This window comes from Dysidea avara, chromosome 11 (assembly GCF_963678975.1).
Source record: "Dysidea avara chromosome 11, odDysAvar1.4, whole genome shotgun sequence".
In the NCBI taxonomy this organism is placed as follows: Eukaryota; Metazoa; Porifera; class Demospongiae; order Dictyoceratida; family Dysideidae; genus Dysidea; species Dysidea avara.
In genome coordinates, this window is record NC_089282.1 from 16098825 (window position 1) to 16117295 (window position 18471).

At 38.0% G+C, this 18471-nt stretch overlaps 1 protein-coding gene across 3 annotated transcripts in view; it reads right to left on the minus strand.

Moving 5' to 3' along the window:
* LOC136239413 (uncharacterized) overlaps nucleotides 1–18471 on the minus strand; it is a 249491-nt gene that overhangs the window by 217839 nt on the left and 13181 nt on the right. The gene's annotated exons all lie outside the window — the stretch shown is intronic.

Consider the following 18471-nt stretch of genomic DNA (forward strand, 5'->3'; position numbering starts at 1 on the left):
CTCCTATTACAACAATCCTAACCCTTCCTATGTTGTAGTAACCACCAAATTCACCTGAATTGTCATTATTTAATTTTTACCATTAACCATCTCAGCCATTTCTTGGCCACCACCATGAATTTCACATCTTTTTTCACCCTGGCTTTTTTGGAGGCCACACCTTTTTACAGCTGGGCTGTTTTGGGGTAAATATCCATCTTTTTTGTACTTGTATCCCCCCTCCCCCCAAAACAGGATAACTTGTTTATGGCTGATCTCTCTCCTGGGTGACTTGAAATGTGGCTGAACTCTCTACAGGGTAACTTGTTTCTAACTGAACTCTCTACAGGGTTATCTGTTTGTAGTTGAACTCTCTACAGGGTGATTTGTTGTAGCTGAAGTCTGTGGGTGATTTGTTTGTAGCTAAATTCTCTACAAGGTGATTTGTTTCTAGCTGATCTCTCTTCAGAGAGACTTGTTTCTAGCTGATCTCTCTACAGGATAACTTGTTTGTAGCTGAACTCTCTATATTATGGTGATTTGCTTGTAGCTGAACTCTCTACATTGTGTCTAGTTTCTAGCTGATCTCTCTATAGGGTGACTTGTTTCTAGCCAATCTCTCTACAGTGTAACTTGTTTATAGTTGAACTCTCTACAGAGTGGTTTCTTTGTAGCTGAACTCTCTACAGATTGACTTGTTTCTAGCTGATCTCTCCACAGGGTTACTTTGTCCCTCTACAGGGTGATTTGCTTTTCTAGCTGAATTTTCTGCAGGTAACTGGATTCTGGCTAATTTTATCTACAGAGTAACCCATTTGTAGCTAAATTCTCTATAGGGTGACCAGTTTCTAGCTGATACAGGGTGACTTGCTTCTAGCTGAACTCTCTACAGGGTGACTTGTTCATATGCTGAACTCTCTACAAGGTGACTTGTTTCTAGCTGATCTCTACAGGGTAACTTGTTTAAGCTGAACTATCCATAGTGTGGTTTCTTTGTAGCTGAACTCTCTACAGAGTGGATTCTTTGTAGCTGAACTCTCTACATGGTGATTTGTTCGTGGCTAAACTCTCCACAAGGTGACTTGTTTCTAGCTGATCTCTCTACAGGATGATCTATTTGTAGCTGAATTCTCTACAGGGTAACTTGTTTCTAGCTGATCTCTCTACAGGGTGATCTCTCTACAGGGTGATCTATTCATAGCTGAATTCTCTACAGGGTGACTTGTTTCTAGCTGATCTCTCTATAGGGTAACTTGTTTCTAGACTCTCTACAGGATGGTTTCTTTGTAGCTGAACTCTCTACAGAGCGACCGGTTTCTAGCTGATCTCTCTACATGGTGATTTGTTTGTAGCTAGACTCTCTACAGGGTGGTTTCTTTGTAGCTGGATTCTCTACAGGGTGACTTGTTTCTAGCTGATCTCTCTACAGGATGATCTATTCGTAGCTGAATTCTCTACAGGGTGACTTGTTTCTAGCTGATCTCTCTACAGGATGATCTATTCGTAGCTGAATTCTCTACAGGGTGACTTGTTTCTAGCTGATCTCTCTATAGGGTAACTTGTTTCTAGCTGAACTCTCTACAGGATGATTTCTTTGTAGCTGAACTCTCTACAGGGTAACCGGTTTCTAGCTGATCTCTCTACATGGTGATTTGTTTGTAGCTAGACTCTCTACAGGGTGGTTTCGTTGTAGCTGGATTCTCTACAGGGTGACTTGTTTCTAACTGATCTCTCTATAGGGTAACTTGTTTCTAGCTGAACTCTCTACAAAATCGTTTCTTTGTAGCTGAGCTCTCTACAGGGTGACTGGTTCTAGCTGATCTCCCTACAGGGTGATCTGTTTGTAGCTGAGCTCTCTACAAGGTGATTATTTTTCTACCTGATCTCTCTATATGGTAAATTGTTTGTAGCTGAACTCTCAGCAGGATGATTTATTTGTAGCTGAGCTCTCTATAGGGTGACTAATTTCTAGCAGATCTCACTATAGGGTAAATTGTTTGGATAGCTGAACTCTCTACAGGTATTTTTTGTAGCTGAACGTGACTTGTTTGTAGCAGAATTCTCTACAGAGTGACTTGTTTGTAGCTGAACTCTTTACAGAGTGACTTATATACTTGTAGATGAACATTGTACAAAGTGACTTGTTTGTAGCTGAACTGTCTACAGGGTTACTTGTTTATAGCTGACCTCTATAAGGTAACTTGGTTGTATAGCTGAACTGCCTACAGGGTGTTTTTCTTTTGTTGCTCAACTCGCTACACGGTGACTTGTTTGTAGCGGAATTCTCTACAGAGTGACTTGTTTGTAGCTGAACTCTCTACAGAGTGACTTCCTTGTAGCTGAACATTGTATAAAGTGACTTGATTGTAGCTGAACTCTCTACAGGGTTATTTGTTTATAGCTGAACTCTCTTAAGTGTGACTTGTAATGTTCTGAATCTCTAGAGCGATATAATTGTTTATAGCTGAACTCTCTCAGAGTAACTTGCTTGTAGCTAAACTGTCTATAAGTGATTAACTGTTTATAGCTGAACACCCTACAGAATAACTTGCAATGTAATAGTATTCTATAATGGAGTAAGTTATAAATGTAGCTGAATGCTCTATCAGGGTGACTGTTTTATTAGAGTATCTCGATCTCGCATTTGCTACACGGAGTTGACTTTCGAATCATAACTCAGTGGTTTGTAATCGGATTCTTCTGTACTACTGCAAGGACTTTCTATGATGATTATTCCAGCTACATACTAATTTCACTTCATTGCTCTAAGCAGTTTGCCTGATAGGTGTGAAAATTAATGGCATCTTTATTCACGAATCTTAATAATGCAATTTTTACACACCTTCAGTTTTGAGTCATTTCTCCATGGTTTTTATTTTGATTAAAAGCACTCCTACAATGGTTGATCTATCCACAAAACCAATTTTCAACTCATTCCAAGAAGCCGTTTACCCTGTAGGTGTGACAACAAATGGATCTTGTTTTATGTGAATAATTGGTTATAAATCCTGAATCATTCATTGAAGTTGCACCAAATTTGGTACTAGGATATGCCTGTGAACTCTCTTTATGAGCACCAAACTTCAAAGTGATGGACAATGTATTTGCATTTTTTATATCAATCTTTGCAAACTGTGTAAAATGACCAAGACAAAAAAAAACAAAAATTTTAAACTTTAGCCACTCATATGTCGGAAATGGCTGGGAAATTTCCTTCAACTATGGAATGTGGGCTCCCCTTACTGGCAGGCAACTCTTCAGCAAAGTTTGTGTCATTCGGATAATGGATCACGGAGATACAAAGGTGCGAAAATAATATTTTCTTTCTTCTGTCAATATTCCCACAGTGTGGTGTGCCAGTTTCTTGGGCCACATGACACACTTCTATGTGTCTTGATGCACAGAGCGTGGGACTCACAGGCAACAGTATCAAAAATTATGCCACTTACTATGTATGTAAACATCTAGCTCTTAAGGTTACGGTATAGTCAGGGGCAATCATTCAAAATTTTGAATGTCTAATGATACTTTTTGAGGAGCCCATAAAACCAGTCTAGCAGTGTGAAGAATTTTAAATGAAGGTGAAGCCCTTCATATTTAATGTTTTATGTAGGTACAGTGTAGTTTGAGGCAGGTGGAACACTACAATTTGTTGTAGTAACACAAGTAAGCCAGCCCATACATTGCTCAGCTCCAGCTGTCACTACCATGTTTTCCGCCGCCAAATACAGCAAAAGCTGTAGGCTCTATTGGCATTTCTGGGGCATAGTGATACTGTATATTAAATTTATTAGGTCCTGTGGAAGCGTTTTTGGTGTGTTTCTTTCCAGTGACTCAGATACAAACCTTCAAAGAGCTTGTTTCACTCGAAAAAACTACTAAAAGTTTAATAAAACGTCTATACAACCAGTAACTTTAAAAATCACTTCCACAAGACCTAGATATTTTAGTTGTTCAGTCAGTAACAGTAGCAATAGTAGTGATAGCAGCAACAGCAATAATAGCAGCAGTTTAAACAAATAAATCAAATCAAATGAATTAGCAGGATCAGTGGCAATATCTATTGCTGTAATTTGCATTCCCTTTACCCAGGTGTGCCAAGATAAGTATAAGGCAACCAATTTATTTGAAGATGCCTATGGTTCACAGTACAATTGTTGAATGCCGGATTGCAGTGGCAGCAGCAGTAATAGTGCTAGCAGTAGCATATCAGCAACAATGGTGACAGCCTCAGGAGTAGCAAGTCGTAGTTAAGCCTTCTGATTTGTAACCCTGCGTATTACTATTTGGCAACTGCCAGAAAAGGATTAACAGCATTGGTGGCATCAACAGCAGCAACACAGTTAAGCAATTATGTTAATGGACATTTAGGCAAACACAAGCCAGACTCTTAGAAAATAGTGATAGTCTGACCCCTGTGCTATCCATCCAGAAATGGCTGCTAGTTGGCCTCTAGAAGGTTGTATGCATTTAGTTTGTACCATATAATGGGAATGATTCGTAGAAGAAAACATTTGCAAATGATGTATAATTCCCTCATTCACGAGAAAAAGTTCGCGATTTATTGCATGAAATATAATTTAGGAATTGGCGCATGCCTTCAACAGGTTAGGGAACATTTGACTATGACATGTTGCGTAGATCACTGACTTGCAGTAGAAAAGCATATATTAACATTCACAATACTGAGCAGATGATAGGCACACCCAGCCTGGGGGCGGCACTAAGACCGCTGAGACATGCTATAGCCCCAGGTACATACCTGCATGGGGTTTATAAAATCTCATAAAAATTTATATCAGTATGGATACGCCATGCACAGTGAATCGCTGGGCTGTAACTGCCCCATATTTTTTTTACATGAGTGGCACCACCAGGTTTCTTTCCACTCTGAAATTTGTACCTCTGTTCATCTCTAATCAAATCGCATGATCTTGTGCCACATGCACTGTAGCGTCACACATAGCTAGTAGTTTAGCGAGTAGCTACCACTCATGCACTCAAAAAGGCTGCATGAATTAAGGCATGAAATTGTGCGAGGAAGGTTGGAGATTCAGTGCTAGTATTAGCCCAATAAATATACAGAGGCTTTGCAGGAGACATTTCATAAAAAAATTTTTTAGACTAATTGTAGGAAAAATTTACAAGAAAACATTTGCGAATGCATCTAAAATCGTAAAAATCATAAATGTTTTCTTCCACGAATGATTCCCATTATACGGTATGCACTTAGTGCCAATTGGTACAGTTGACTTGCACAATTGTTGGTATCTACTACTCAACATAATAATTATGTTTCATTTCCAAATACTGCTATGAGCATGCCAAGTACAAAGCCCACTGCTTCAGGTCAGCAGCATGCAACATGTATTAATTGTAAGCATCCATATTGAATTAAAACATATTAATTTATGTATGTCAGCAGTGGTTTAAAGCTCTAAAAGCCAATTACTAAATCCAACCAGTAATATATTACTGATGTATATGTGATTATTATACTCACACAAATATTCTAATACAAAACATGGCATATTATTTCATGTTACTTTAGGCCACCATGAGCAGGAATTCCTAGATAGAACCACTGCAAAAAAACTTGGATGTACACACCCAATAACGTATTTAGCACACATGTAAAATAGGTGAAGTTTGCAACATAATTATGTGTTTGAGGAAATGTGTAGAATAGGTCAAATGTATGACTACAGCACATCATGATCACACATGATGGAAATAGCATTTCAACACTTTCCTCCAGTAGCATATACGGTTTGCAACTTCAATAAATGTTTGCAACTTCACTAAATATGTGCCCAGTGCACAAATATATAGCAAAAGATGACTATATATGTGCTTCACTTGTGATAGGGTAGCACATACGTAAAAGCAAAATGCATATTATTTTGCTGTGAACCTTAGGCACTGTAAGAAAGGTTAAAATGTACGTATATAGGCTGGAATAAAGACAATAAGGTGACCAATGATTGGGGATCAACTGAACCTTGACAACACTGTATAGATTATTGTACCACCGAAAGGCCAACACTGTAGTTGTAGTCATGAACAATAAGCAGTAGCAACATATTATACAGAATGATAATGAAGGTGGCCATAGCTAAGCATACAATCTAAATCTACAAAGATTCGCATCATGGTGTGATGTTATGACATTATACTGCATGAACCTCATTACAGATACTGTACTCTCAAAATCTATAATATATATATAAAGCCGAAAAGCCGTCTGTCCGTCTACAATTCCGATGGCGTCCAATGATTTTCTTGCCAGCTGATGCACGTATCGAAGCATTTTTTGTGCTAAACTATGCGCTCATCATCTAAGAATTATCTCGCTTTTAAATGAAGCTTCTAACTGCCGTCGTTTGTCATTTACAGCATGATTAGTGCAAGGTGCAGACAAAAATTCGCTCAAATTTTTTTCTGTAAGCCACATGCAAACCACAAGTAAACACCTATTCCATTCAACTTTAGCATGCCTTTATAAACAATTTTTAAAGACTTTGCAATCACAAATGACATTTAGTCCAAGTGGTTGAGCGGTAGGCTGGAAACTGGTAGGATGGGAGTTCAAATCGCAGTTGTATCACTCTTTTGTTTTCTTTTTCAAACCTTTTGGTTACAACTTTTCTTCAACAACCTTTTTTGCTACAACTTTTTTTTTCATTTTGGCAGCCTTTTTGGTAACAGGTTTTTCTCACTCTACAGTAAAGGCTGTGTATTAGGGACTGACCAAAAGTGTCCTGATTATCAAGGTTTCCTGAATTTTCAGTTCAGCTACATGCTAAGGGATACTTTAGGAGCATTATCAAGTGTCCAGATTATGTAGGTGTCCTTATTTTCAAGTGTCCTGATTAACAGGTTCCATTGTATTGGCTTGTGGTAGCTAATTTTACTGCACAAAGGCAGGAATGGGGCGAAGTACATGTGAAAGTACTTAAGTAAAGTGCAATACTTTGACATTTGTTGAAGTACAAGTACAAGTACATGACATTGTTTTAAGAGAAGTATTGAAGTGTAGTACAAGTACTTTTGAAAGTATTTAAGTACAAGTCCAAGTACAGATTATGTTTACTGTGTTCACAATTGCCAGTAAGACGAAATCTTTGGAAGTGAATACCTTTCCCACAATGCTAAAGAGTCTCTCAACAGGCACAGAGGAAAATGGTTACTAGAATGTTTTTTGCCAGCCTTGAAAGCAGAGGATATTTCTTTTGGTTGCCTTATTTGCTGGATTTTGGGCCATTGTTACTGCGTCAGTTTCAATGTATTCATCCACCTGCTTAGTGAGTGTACTTCATTGGTGTTGACAGGAAATAATCTTTCTTCTTTGCTGCTATAGCTGCCTGATGATCAACTAAATCTTTCAGGCCAAAAGCAGTACAACTATTTCTAAGATCAACAGAAAAATTAATCAAAAGATAGGAAACCTTTTAAATCCTGTTTTTAGAGCAAATGCAGCAAAGTGACTTCATCCAAAAGCTGACCATGTCAAATCCAGTAATGTATTATCTTTGAGCCAATATAGCTACAACTTATTTCACTTGCATATGGACTTCATTGTACTTCATGTACTTCAAAGTACTTATAAGTACTTTGAAGTACTTTAAGTACATTACTTAGGACTTAAGTATAAGTACAAGTACATTAAATTTTTACAAAAAGTAAAGTATAAGTACAAGTACTCAAGAATGTGTACTTAAGTGTCCTTAAGTACAAGTACCAAAGTACTTCACGCCATGCCTGCACAAAGGTGATGACAATAGGTGATAATAGTCAGTAGTAGCTTACTGTAAATGTAGGGATCATGGAGGTTAGAGGTGATAACAATAGATTGTAGTGTAGTAAAGGGAACAAGAGGGAAGGTTGCAGTATTGTTAATAGGGATGCGGCGATTATGCCGGAATAATTTCGGGCATAATAGGTATATGTGGGAATCAGGAATTATTCTAGCATTTTGAGGTGATTGTAAGGCCCCTATTCGGTGATTATTAGTTTCTCATCCAGCCTTTCTAATTATTATGATGCGGGCGGGAGGGTATTACCATTATGCCATTATTTTATAATATTAACACTCTGATGTACAGGCCTTGTCCAAATTGTCTTTCTTTCTTACTACAAACATTTCCTTACCAGCTGATTCTACTTTTCGTGATCGCCAACTGTTTTTCGACAGTCAGCTGAAAGCCTGCTTTGATGAAGTCGATAGAGCACGATTGCAATTCGTACTGCAGCAATTTGCTAAGGAAAACAACAGTTCTCCTGGTGATATATAGCGCATTGTAGTGTTCATCAACAAAAATTATAACAGTTTGGTATCACCTGTTCTTCTGAGCATGTGCAGAGTAAATAATGGCTTACCATGTGGTAGCTTAAGAAGGATGCGGGCGGTGGATGAGAAACTAATAATCACCAAATAGGGGCCTAAAGCTTTAACAGTAGGAAAATCTGCAGATTGCATAATTCCGTAAAAAAGATCGAGATACTCTAATAGACCAGTCAGAAACTCTAATAGAACAGTCACTGAATATTATTTACTCTAATAAAACAGTCACATTGAAACAAAATACTCTAATACAGTAACTAGCTAAAGAATTTAAGACTATTTGAAGCTTAAACATCAATGAAAATGGTCTGATACAACAATAAAGTGGCCAATTATGATGACATAATTTTGGGAATAATGGGCAATTCTCAAAAGCATAATAGGTGAATTTTTGAGCACTGCTCAAAAGCATAATGCTCAATTTTTGGAGCATAATAGCCTCATGCCTAATTGTTAACATGCAAAGCTCAACCTGCACTGTAGGCATGTACTGCACCCTACGTTATGTAGTTTCTATTTGTTGTCAGTAAGTTAAATGTCATATGTATGGCATACATGACAGGTACTATACTAATATCACATAATATGTAGTTTGCGCCTGTGTGGTAGACATAATATTATAGGTATGGACAGGTAGTACAATATTACAGTTGTATTTGCTTATGTAGCTACACACAGCTTTCCTGATTAAAATTATCTGTATGCTCACATCATTCCAGTATACCTGCAGGATGGCCTAATGGTATTTACTGGTCTTTAAAAGTGACATTCGTTATACATGCAACATAGTTACATGAATTTTAATGCATGGTTTCTATTACATGTTGTGCATGCCCACAATATAATGCGCAATATGGCAACTTCTACATTGTAGGGCAGTTACTAATAAATAATGTTTTTTATGGTCAATCTTTTATCAAATGATGCTACATGTAACTATAGCCTGCATAATAGGACAGGTACTACAAACCGTCCATATTGTTCACACCTATGTGTTATAAGCATACACATTACTACAGTATAGTTTAGCTACTGAAATTCTGCAGGTTCAGGGGTACCTGTGTGCTTCCCATGATTTCGGCAAGACGTTGGTATTAAAAATGTTATCATCATGCATGCTGCAGGGCATGAATGGCACTGATGTTTAATGCTTGGTTGTTATTATAAAGTGATCCCTACATGTAGGGCAGGTACCAAATGCTAGTGTACATATATAAAGCTGAAAAGACGTCCGCCATCTGTCTGTCTGGAGTCCAACAATTTTCTTGCCAGCTGATGCATGTATTGTATCATTTCTGTGCCTAACAAAGTGCTCATCATCTAAGAATTACTTTGCATTTAAATGAAGTTCCTACTGCAGTAGTTTGTCGTTTACAGCACAATTAGTGCGAGAGTGTAGACAAAATTCTCTTCAATTCTTTCTGTAAACTGCATGCAAACCGCAAGCAAACACCTATTGCATTCAACTTAAGCATGCTTTTACAAACAACTTTTAAACACACACTATGCAGTTATCTTCTTTTTCTTTCTTTTTAGTCAACTTTTTTTTCCTTCAACAACCTTTTTGTTACAACTTTTTTTTCGTTTTGGCAAACCTTTTCGGCAAAGGCTTTTTCTGTTATATGTTCACTACCTGTATAACTTTTCATGCCGTACCTTTATTCTCTCACTTGCTACCAGTTTCAACATTGTTTTTTTTCTTATTTAAGTACTTTTGTTCTTACCACATTATTAACTATAGGTATAGGTTGTAGTGTAGTCAAGGGAACAGGAGGGAGTGTAGTATGTTAACATATAAAACTCAGTTTGCACCGTAGGCAGGTACTGCAGATGTTACATCCTACAACAAATTCATTTCTTTTTGTTGTCAGTAAGTTAAATATCTGATTTGCACTATTACATGTATAGCCTGCATAATGGGACAGGTACTACTAGATACATGAGTAAAACTGATGTTTAATGTTTGTTTGTCATTATAATGTGGTCCCTGCATGTAGGGCAGGTACCATAAATAATGTTTGAGAAAATTACAAGGCCTAAGACTCACCGGGAATAGCACGAACGAAGATATAATGGTATAATGGGCAGATATTTTCGTGGAGGTAATAGAATTGTAAGATGATTCTATTTAATGCCAATCAAAACAGCTAGCATGTGATTCCCACTGCAAAGCAGTTAATCCAAAGATATACTAACCCCAGGTACGGGATTGGAAACTAGTGGTGCACCTCAATAGTGCTGTGTCTGATGAATCTTAATAATTTGGCACCTTTGCCTGTCATTAGAAACTGTGCTCAAATATTCTGGCAGCTAGATTTTAAATGATTCTTGTAAGATATAATTGAAGCCTTGGTTACCTTGTGTAGTGCTGTATAGCATATAGCAGTCAAACAGGACAGCACTGCCATTATGTAATGCAGCAGCCATGATGACAAAAGCAGCCATGACAAAACAAACAGCCATTAAGACACAAGCAGCCATGATTTCACAAACAACTATGATGACACATGCAGCCATTATGACACAAGTAGCCATGATGACATAAGTAGCCATGACAACACAAGCAGCCATGATGACATAAGCAGCCATGATGACACAAGCAACCATGATGACACAAACAGCCATGATGACACAAGCAACCATTATGGCACAAGTGATACATCACATGGGCTGCAAGGACATTATCATTACAAGGTCAATAAGAACTTAATTTACTTTATTGCTTCAATTAATATGGGCAATGGGTACCAGAATTATTAAGAAAAGCAGGACCTATGATACGAATTCCTGATAAATAGACCATAATCGGATTTGGTCATGGTCATAATTATGCGCTTACAAATGATAAGGGGACACCTGGTGCATGACAGTAACAACAATGAGTCGAGATTTTACATTCTTGCAACCCAAGGGGTGGATCACAAAATTAACTATTGCCAACCTGTCCGCTGTACTGAAACCCAGAAAGCAGCTGTAGTAAAAATTATAAAAATTACGTAGCAATCCAAGCGATTAAAAGTAGTGAAACAAGAGATGAATGATCACAACTATTACAGCATAGTTTGGTGGGAAACCCCTACATTGGCATGGTATAACAATTATTTTGTACTCAATGCCCAAAGTAGGGATTTCCTACCGATCTATGCTGTAATAGCTACCATTAGTCATCTCTTGTTTCACTACTTTTTATCACTTGGAACCCTGCTTCATTTTAAATTTATTATTTTTGATATATTAGTTTTTTGCTAAAGCATCCAGTGAACTATAAATGTATGACTGTTCTATTAGGGTGACTGCTGTATTAAAGTATCTCAAATTAGTCTACCAAGGTGTGTGGTCACTATTCCGTTATAAATACAGCTAGTCCGGGTCATTGTGGTCTTGATCAACATAAGTCACCCTACCAAGGTGTGTGGTAATTATTGCATTATAAAATAAATACAGCTTTCCCTAAAAAGGGTGTGGTCATAGTGGTCTCGATCGATTATCTCAAGTCAGCCTACCAAGTTATGTGGTCCCTATTCCATTATTAATATAGCTGACCCTAAAAGGGATCATGGTCTTGATCAATGGATCATTAATAGGCGTAGAAAATAAAGAATGGATATGATCTACCAGGTATCCAGTACCTCCATACAGTAGTGTAGTCTAAGCGCCTTAATGTAAAAGTTAAAGCACCGCCGCGCTTGTGTACGGAAAATACAGTACAAGGGGGTGTGTCGAGAAGCTAATACAACATGAGGCGAAGCCGAGTGCTATATTTGCCTCGAGACACCCCCCAAGAACTGTATTTTTCGTACATACAAGAAAGGCGGTGCTTTAAGTGTTATATTGAACTTCCTGGTCACATCTGGCTCGGAGCAATTTTCTCTAGTACTCAAACCGCTGCGATTTTCGGTGATAAGGATATCAGTAAGTGTTTAACTAATCTATTTCTAGTCGTAGAAGGAACTAATAGGATTAGTTTGGCTAGTTTTAGCGATTTACAATGTCACGCATGTGATCAATCGTGCTGTCTTAGTGGAGCCGTGTTTAAAAAGCTTCGTGATCAGACGATCAGAAACTGTTTATACAATCTATTCCTAGCCATAGAACGAACTCGTAGGATTAGTTTGGCTGGTTTTCGCGATTTAGTGTTGTTTATGTAACATTCCACAAATAAATTCTCCACATAACTGTGCTGTATTTGCCCAAGTGTGCTGTATTTGCCCAATCAAGTGCATAACTGTACTGTATTTGCCCAATTAGCTGCATAACTGTACTGTATGACTCATACAGTACAGTTATGCAGCTAATTAGTATTGTATGGACAATACGATATGCCGAATCGCTTTGATCCTCCCACGCAAAGTACAATATATAATTTTGTAGCAACTATTATGCTACTCAAAGAAAATGTTGATATAAAAAATTAACGCCTCGATATAGTTTCATTGCATGAAGAAGAACAGCCTAATTGAAAATAAAAGGTAATACAAGGTGCAGAGGGCATACCCAAAAAGGCACATCCCACTGGTGAGTTTGTTGTTTTGGCATAAAATGAAGGCTGTGTGCTGCTTTGTTTGGCCTCTAGGCTTGCGACTGTGGTCAATGAGGAAGACTAAATTCAAGTTTTGATGATTTTTCTAAAAATGCAATATCCGGTCACCTGTAAGTGTTGTCTTGCTTTTAATGCTATGTTTGATGTTAGATGGACTAGTATTTATTCTGTAAAGGTGATTTTCATCGTGTAAGATTTTTCTAGGCTATTTTTAAAGGTGGCATTTCTGGTGGTAAGTGTCATTTTGGGCAACTGCTACTTAAACAGTACTACTACACTGTTTGATACAGCAGTTTTGCTGCTGTGACAAACAGCATTCATGCCACCAGGAAGCAAAACAGCAAAGTGTGGTGCATTTGTGACATATTATATCATGCAACTCACTGCAGGTTTTCAGGAAATTTGCTCTGACACTTTAGCATCATCATATATATTACAAGCCATGGCACAATAGCATAAGCAATCATTTATCAATGACCGGAAACGTATGTTTCAATTATTGGGCGGGGTCTTTATTACTAATAAAAATTGGTGGAATTCCATGGTACAGAGAAATGGAATGGTTGACAAAGACTGTTCTGTGTTTGGTAGGGTTATAACTCTAATAATAAAGGAATGGACAAAGATTTACAGTTTGTTTGACTTCTGTACTGTAGGTTTGGGGCTGTGTTTGGAGTGAGTTTACCCTATGGCATCAATGGCATTAGTTCACCGTCTCTTTGAGTCTGTTGATTTCTGCTTCAAAGTTAGTCGCCAAACAATAATAGAAACAAGTAAAGCCATGGTCAAGGTCATGACTTGATGAAACTTCCACAAATAAACATGGTACGGCTATACCAAACAAGGGAGTTGAACTGGCATGCTTAAGGATGACATATGGCAGCTGTGGTGAAGACAGAGGTTGGTGAGAATATAGTCCAGTATAGTGTACTACCATCTGGCCAACTGTTAAGATGTGTAGGTACTTATTTTCATGATTGGAAGTGATGTATGCCACCATACTATCCCTACAAAAATCTGAAACCAAGAGATCAAGAACAGCGTAAAGTGAAGGATCTAGAATTGGTTGGAAGCTTGTATTCCACTATTTATTACTGTAGAACTGTTAAACAACCATTGTGTCTTCAATTATCAAGCAATTTATGTATACATTTTTACTAAAAAAATCATAACTCCTACATTACACATTTTGAGTTAGAAAATTTGGCATAGATGTCCGTTGAGCACTCACTATTGTGTGGGTTTTTGTCAAATTTTTGATGGCTTTTGGAATATCCTTTTTGATGGTGGTTAGATACTGTTCCAGTAATTGAAACACGCAAGCGTATGTGAGTTCCAGTAAGTGAGTTATGGTTCCAGAAACTGGTTATTCGACTTCGCACCTTTTCATCTGTTACTGGTCAGGGAAGGCAGCTATTGACATAAAACTTAGAGCACAGCAAGATGATATCTAGGGGAATACCTCAGCCAAAATTTGTGCCTGAGGAATGTTTACAGTGGAAGATACATTCCATGGTATTAAGGGTGTTGGTAATTGATTGCTTGCACTAGTAAACATTAGCCTGACAGAACAGAAGCCAACTAGGGCCTGACAGAACATGGAAGCCAAGTAGGGCAATAGGCCAAACAGGGTAGGAGTATATGTACGGGTTTGCTAATCAGCACTCTGTTTGTATTCTAATGATGTAGCAGCCGGCCAAAGCAAAAAAAAAGGAATGACAGGACTATACCACATATGAGGGCATGTTGTTTTAACTACTGTAGAAGGTGAGTAGTCACTGGCCTGCCATAAGGAGTAATTAAGCCAAACAGGGGTGGAGTAGATATACAATACAGCAATTAGCACACTTCTAGCTAACCGGTGCTGCACAGTAGTCTGAGTGAGCCAACACCAGTAGTCCGACTGACCTGACATCATTATTAGCCAAGAAGGCTGCAGCAGACATAAAACAAGCTGGTAGAAAAAGCTGAACCAATCACAAGATTGTGTGATAAACATTAATTGGAAACACCAAAATATGACCAAGATCTCCTGGTGGGAATTAATTTGAATACCCGGGAAAACACCTCAAAGGCTTAAGCAGTATTGCTACGTGGCCTTGCTATGGTAAGCTGATTCAGATGCTGTAGATATAATCAATTGCTTAGCTGGGTGGGCGAGCATGTGCAGCATAAAAGTAGGGGACATAAATATAGCACAAGAACAATGATACTATGTGGCTACACAGTGTTACGTGACACATAAAACTTAGCTGACTTAGTTAGCAGCATAAACTGCCTTACCACTCCCACAGTTGCCACTCCTTGTGGCATTCTTCAAGCTGGCCACAACTCACGCAAGCCAATGAACCCGACAAACTGTTTTATGATTAGGATTCCCTTCCTGGGCATGCACATGTTCTATTAATGTCATGACCAACCTTTCATGTTAACTTTAATTTATATAAATTACATCTTAATAGGACAGTGAAAGTACTTAGTTGTCAAATTAAAATCTTGCCAACTGAAATATTTCTGCTAATAGCCAAATAATAGTTTCACAAATATTTGTTGTTATATTATATCTAATCCAAAACAGCCAAGCTGTAAAAAAAGTGTGCGGCCCTCAGAAAGGCTATGGTGAAAAAAGATGTGAAATCCAAGGTGGCGGCCAAGAAATGGCTGTGATGGTAGGTTAATGGTAAAAATTTTAATAATGACAATTCAGGTAAATTTTGTGAAGCAGCACAAAAATTCACCTGAATTGTCGTTATTAAAATTTTTACCATTAACCTACCATCACAGCCATTTCTTGGCCGCCACCTTGGATTTCACATCTTTTTTCAACATAGCTTTTCTGAGGGCCGCACACTTTTTTTACAGCTTGGCTGTTTTGGATTAGATTTCATTTCTTTTTGTATTTGTATACCCCAGCCTATGGCCAGCTTTGGGACTTTTTTAACCTATCTTATTTTCTTTACTACAGGAAGAAGAAAAGATGAAGTAGATGTACTTTGAATATTTTATCAGTAAATGTACAAATTATATATATGTGACCGGATTTGCGAAAAGGGGTCTTCCACACACATCCAATTTACGAACTTTGGCAGTTCATAATGTCAGATAGGAAAATAGTATTGCCTTGAAATGTGGACAGTGATGAGTAACAACATAGGTTAATACATGAAAAAAAATTCAGGTTAGTATCTTCTTTGAGCACAAAGGTATGGTCATTCAAGTTCATAGAATTGGATGTGTGTGGAAGACCCTTTTTCGTAAATCCGGTCACATATAATACATATGTGACCGGATTTGCGAAAAGGGGCCTTCCACACATCCAATTTGCCAACTTTGACAATTGATAACTTCAGATTGGAAAGAGCTATTGCCTTGAAATTTGCGCAGTTGTGATTTCTTTGCAGCTGAACTCTCTACATGATGGTTTCTTTGTAGCTGAACTCTCTACAAGGTAATTTCTTCTAGCTGATCTCTCTACAGGGAGAATTGTTTGTAGCTGAACTATCTACAAGGTAACTTCTTCTAGCTGATCTCTCTACAGGGTGATTTGTTTGTAGCTGAATTCTGTACAGGTGATTTGTTTGCAGCTGAGCTCTTTACGGTTTCTTTGTAGCTGAAATCTCTACAAAGTAACTTCTTCTAACTGATCTTTCTACAGGGTGATTTGTTTGTAGCTGAACTATCTACAAGGTAATTTCTTCTAGCTGATCTCTCTACAGGGTGATTTGTTTGTAGCTGAATTCTGTACAGGTGATTTGTTTGCAGCTGAGCTCTTTACTGAATGGTTTCTTTGTAGCTGAACTCTCTACAAGGTAACTTTTCTAGCTGATGTCTCTACAGGGTGACTAGTTTGTAGCTGAACTCTCTACATGGTGGTTTCTTTTTGTCACTGAACTTTCTACAAGGTGACTTCTTCTAGCTGATCTTTCAATAGGGTGATTTGTTTGTAGCTTCACTCTCTACAAGGTAACTTCTTCTAGCTGATCTCTCTACAGAGAGATTTGTTTGTAGCTGAACTCTCTACAGGTGATTTGTTTGTAGCTGAATTCTGTACAGGTGATTTGTTTGCAGCTGAGCTCTTTACAGAATGGTTTCTTTGTAGCTGAACTCTCTAAAAGGTAACTTCTTCTAACTGATCTTTCTACAGGGTGATTTGTTTGTAGCTGAACTATCTACAAGGTAATATCTTCTAGCTGATCTCTCTACATGGTGATTTGTTTGAAGCTGAATTCTGTACAGGTGATTTGTTTGCAGCTGAGCTCTTTACAGAATGGTTTCTTTGTAGCTGAACTCTCTACAAGGTAATTTCTTCTAGCTGATCTCTCTACAGGGAGATTTGTTCGTTGCTGAACTCTCTACAAGGTAACTTTTCTAGCTGATGTCTCTACAAGGTGGCTAGTTTGTAGCTGAACTCTCTACATGGTAGTTTCTTTGTAACTGAATTTTCTACAAGGTGACTTCTTCTAGCTGATCTTTCATTTGTTTGTAGCTTCACTCTCTACAAGGTAACTTCTTCTAGCTGATCTCTCTACAGGGAGATTTGTTTGAAGCTGAACTTTCTAAATGATGGTTTCTTTGTAGCTGAACTCTCTACAAGGTAATTTCTTCTAGCTGATCTCTCTACAGGGAGATTTGTTTGTAGCTGAACTATCTACAAGGTAACTTCTTCTAGCTGATCTCTCTACAGGGAGATTTGTTTGTAGCTGAACTCTCTACAGGTGATTTGTTTGAAGCTGAACTTTCTAAATGATGGTTTCTTTGTAAGCTGAACTCTCTACAAGGTAATTTCTTCTAGCTGATCTCTCTACAGGGAGATTTGTTTGTAGCTGAACTATCTACAAGGTAACTTCTTCTAGCTGATCTCTCTACAGGGAGATCTGTTTGTAGCTGAACTCTCTACAGGTGATTTGTTTGAAGCTGAACTTTCTAAATGATGGTTTCTTTGTAGCTGAACTCTCTACAAGGTAATTTCTTCTAGCTGATCTCTCTACAGGGAGATTTGTTTGTAGCTGAACTATCTACAAGGTAACTTCTTCTAGCTGATTTCTCTACAGGATGATTTGTTCGTAGCTGAATTCTGTACAGGTGATTTGTTTGCAGCTGAGCTCTTTACAGAATGGTTTCTTTGTAGCTGAACTCTCTAAAAGGTAACTTCTTATAACTGATCTTTCTACAGGGCAATTTGTTTCTGGCAGAATTTTCTACAGGGTGATTTCTTTGCAGCTGAACTCTCTACATGGTGGTTTCTTTGTAGCTGAACTCTCTACAAGGTAATTTCTTCTAGCTGATCTTTCTACAGGGTGATTTGTTTGTAGCTGAACGATCTACAAGGTAACTTCTTCTAGCTGATCTCTCTACAGGGTGATTTGTTTGTAGCTGAATTCTGTAAAAATGATTTGTTTGCAGCTGAGCTCTTTACAGAATGGTTTCTTTGTAGCTGAACTCTCTAAAAGGTAACTTCTTCTAACTGATCTTTCTACAGGGCAATTTGTTTGAGGCAGAATTTTCTACAGGGTGATTTCTTTGCAGCTGAACTCTCTACTTGGTGGTTTCTTTGTAGCTGAACTATGTACAAGGTAATTTCTTCTAGCTGACCTCTCTACAGGGTGAT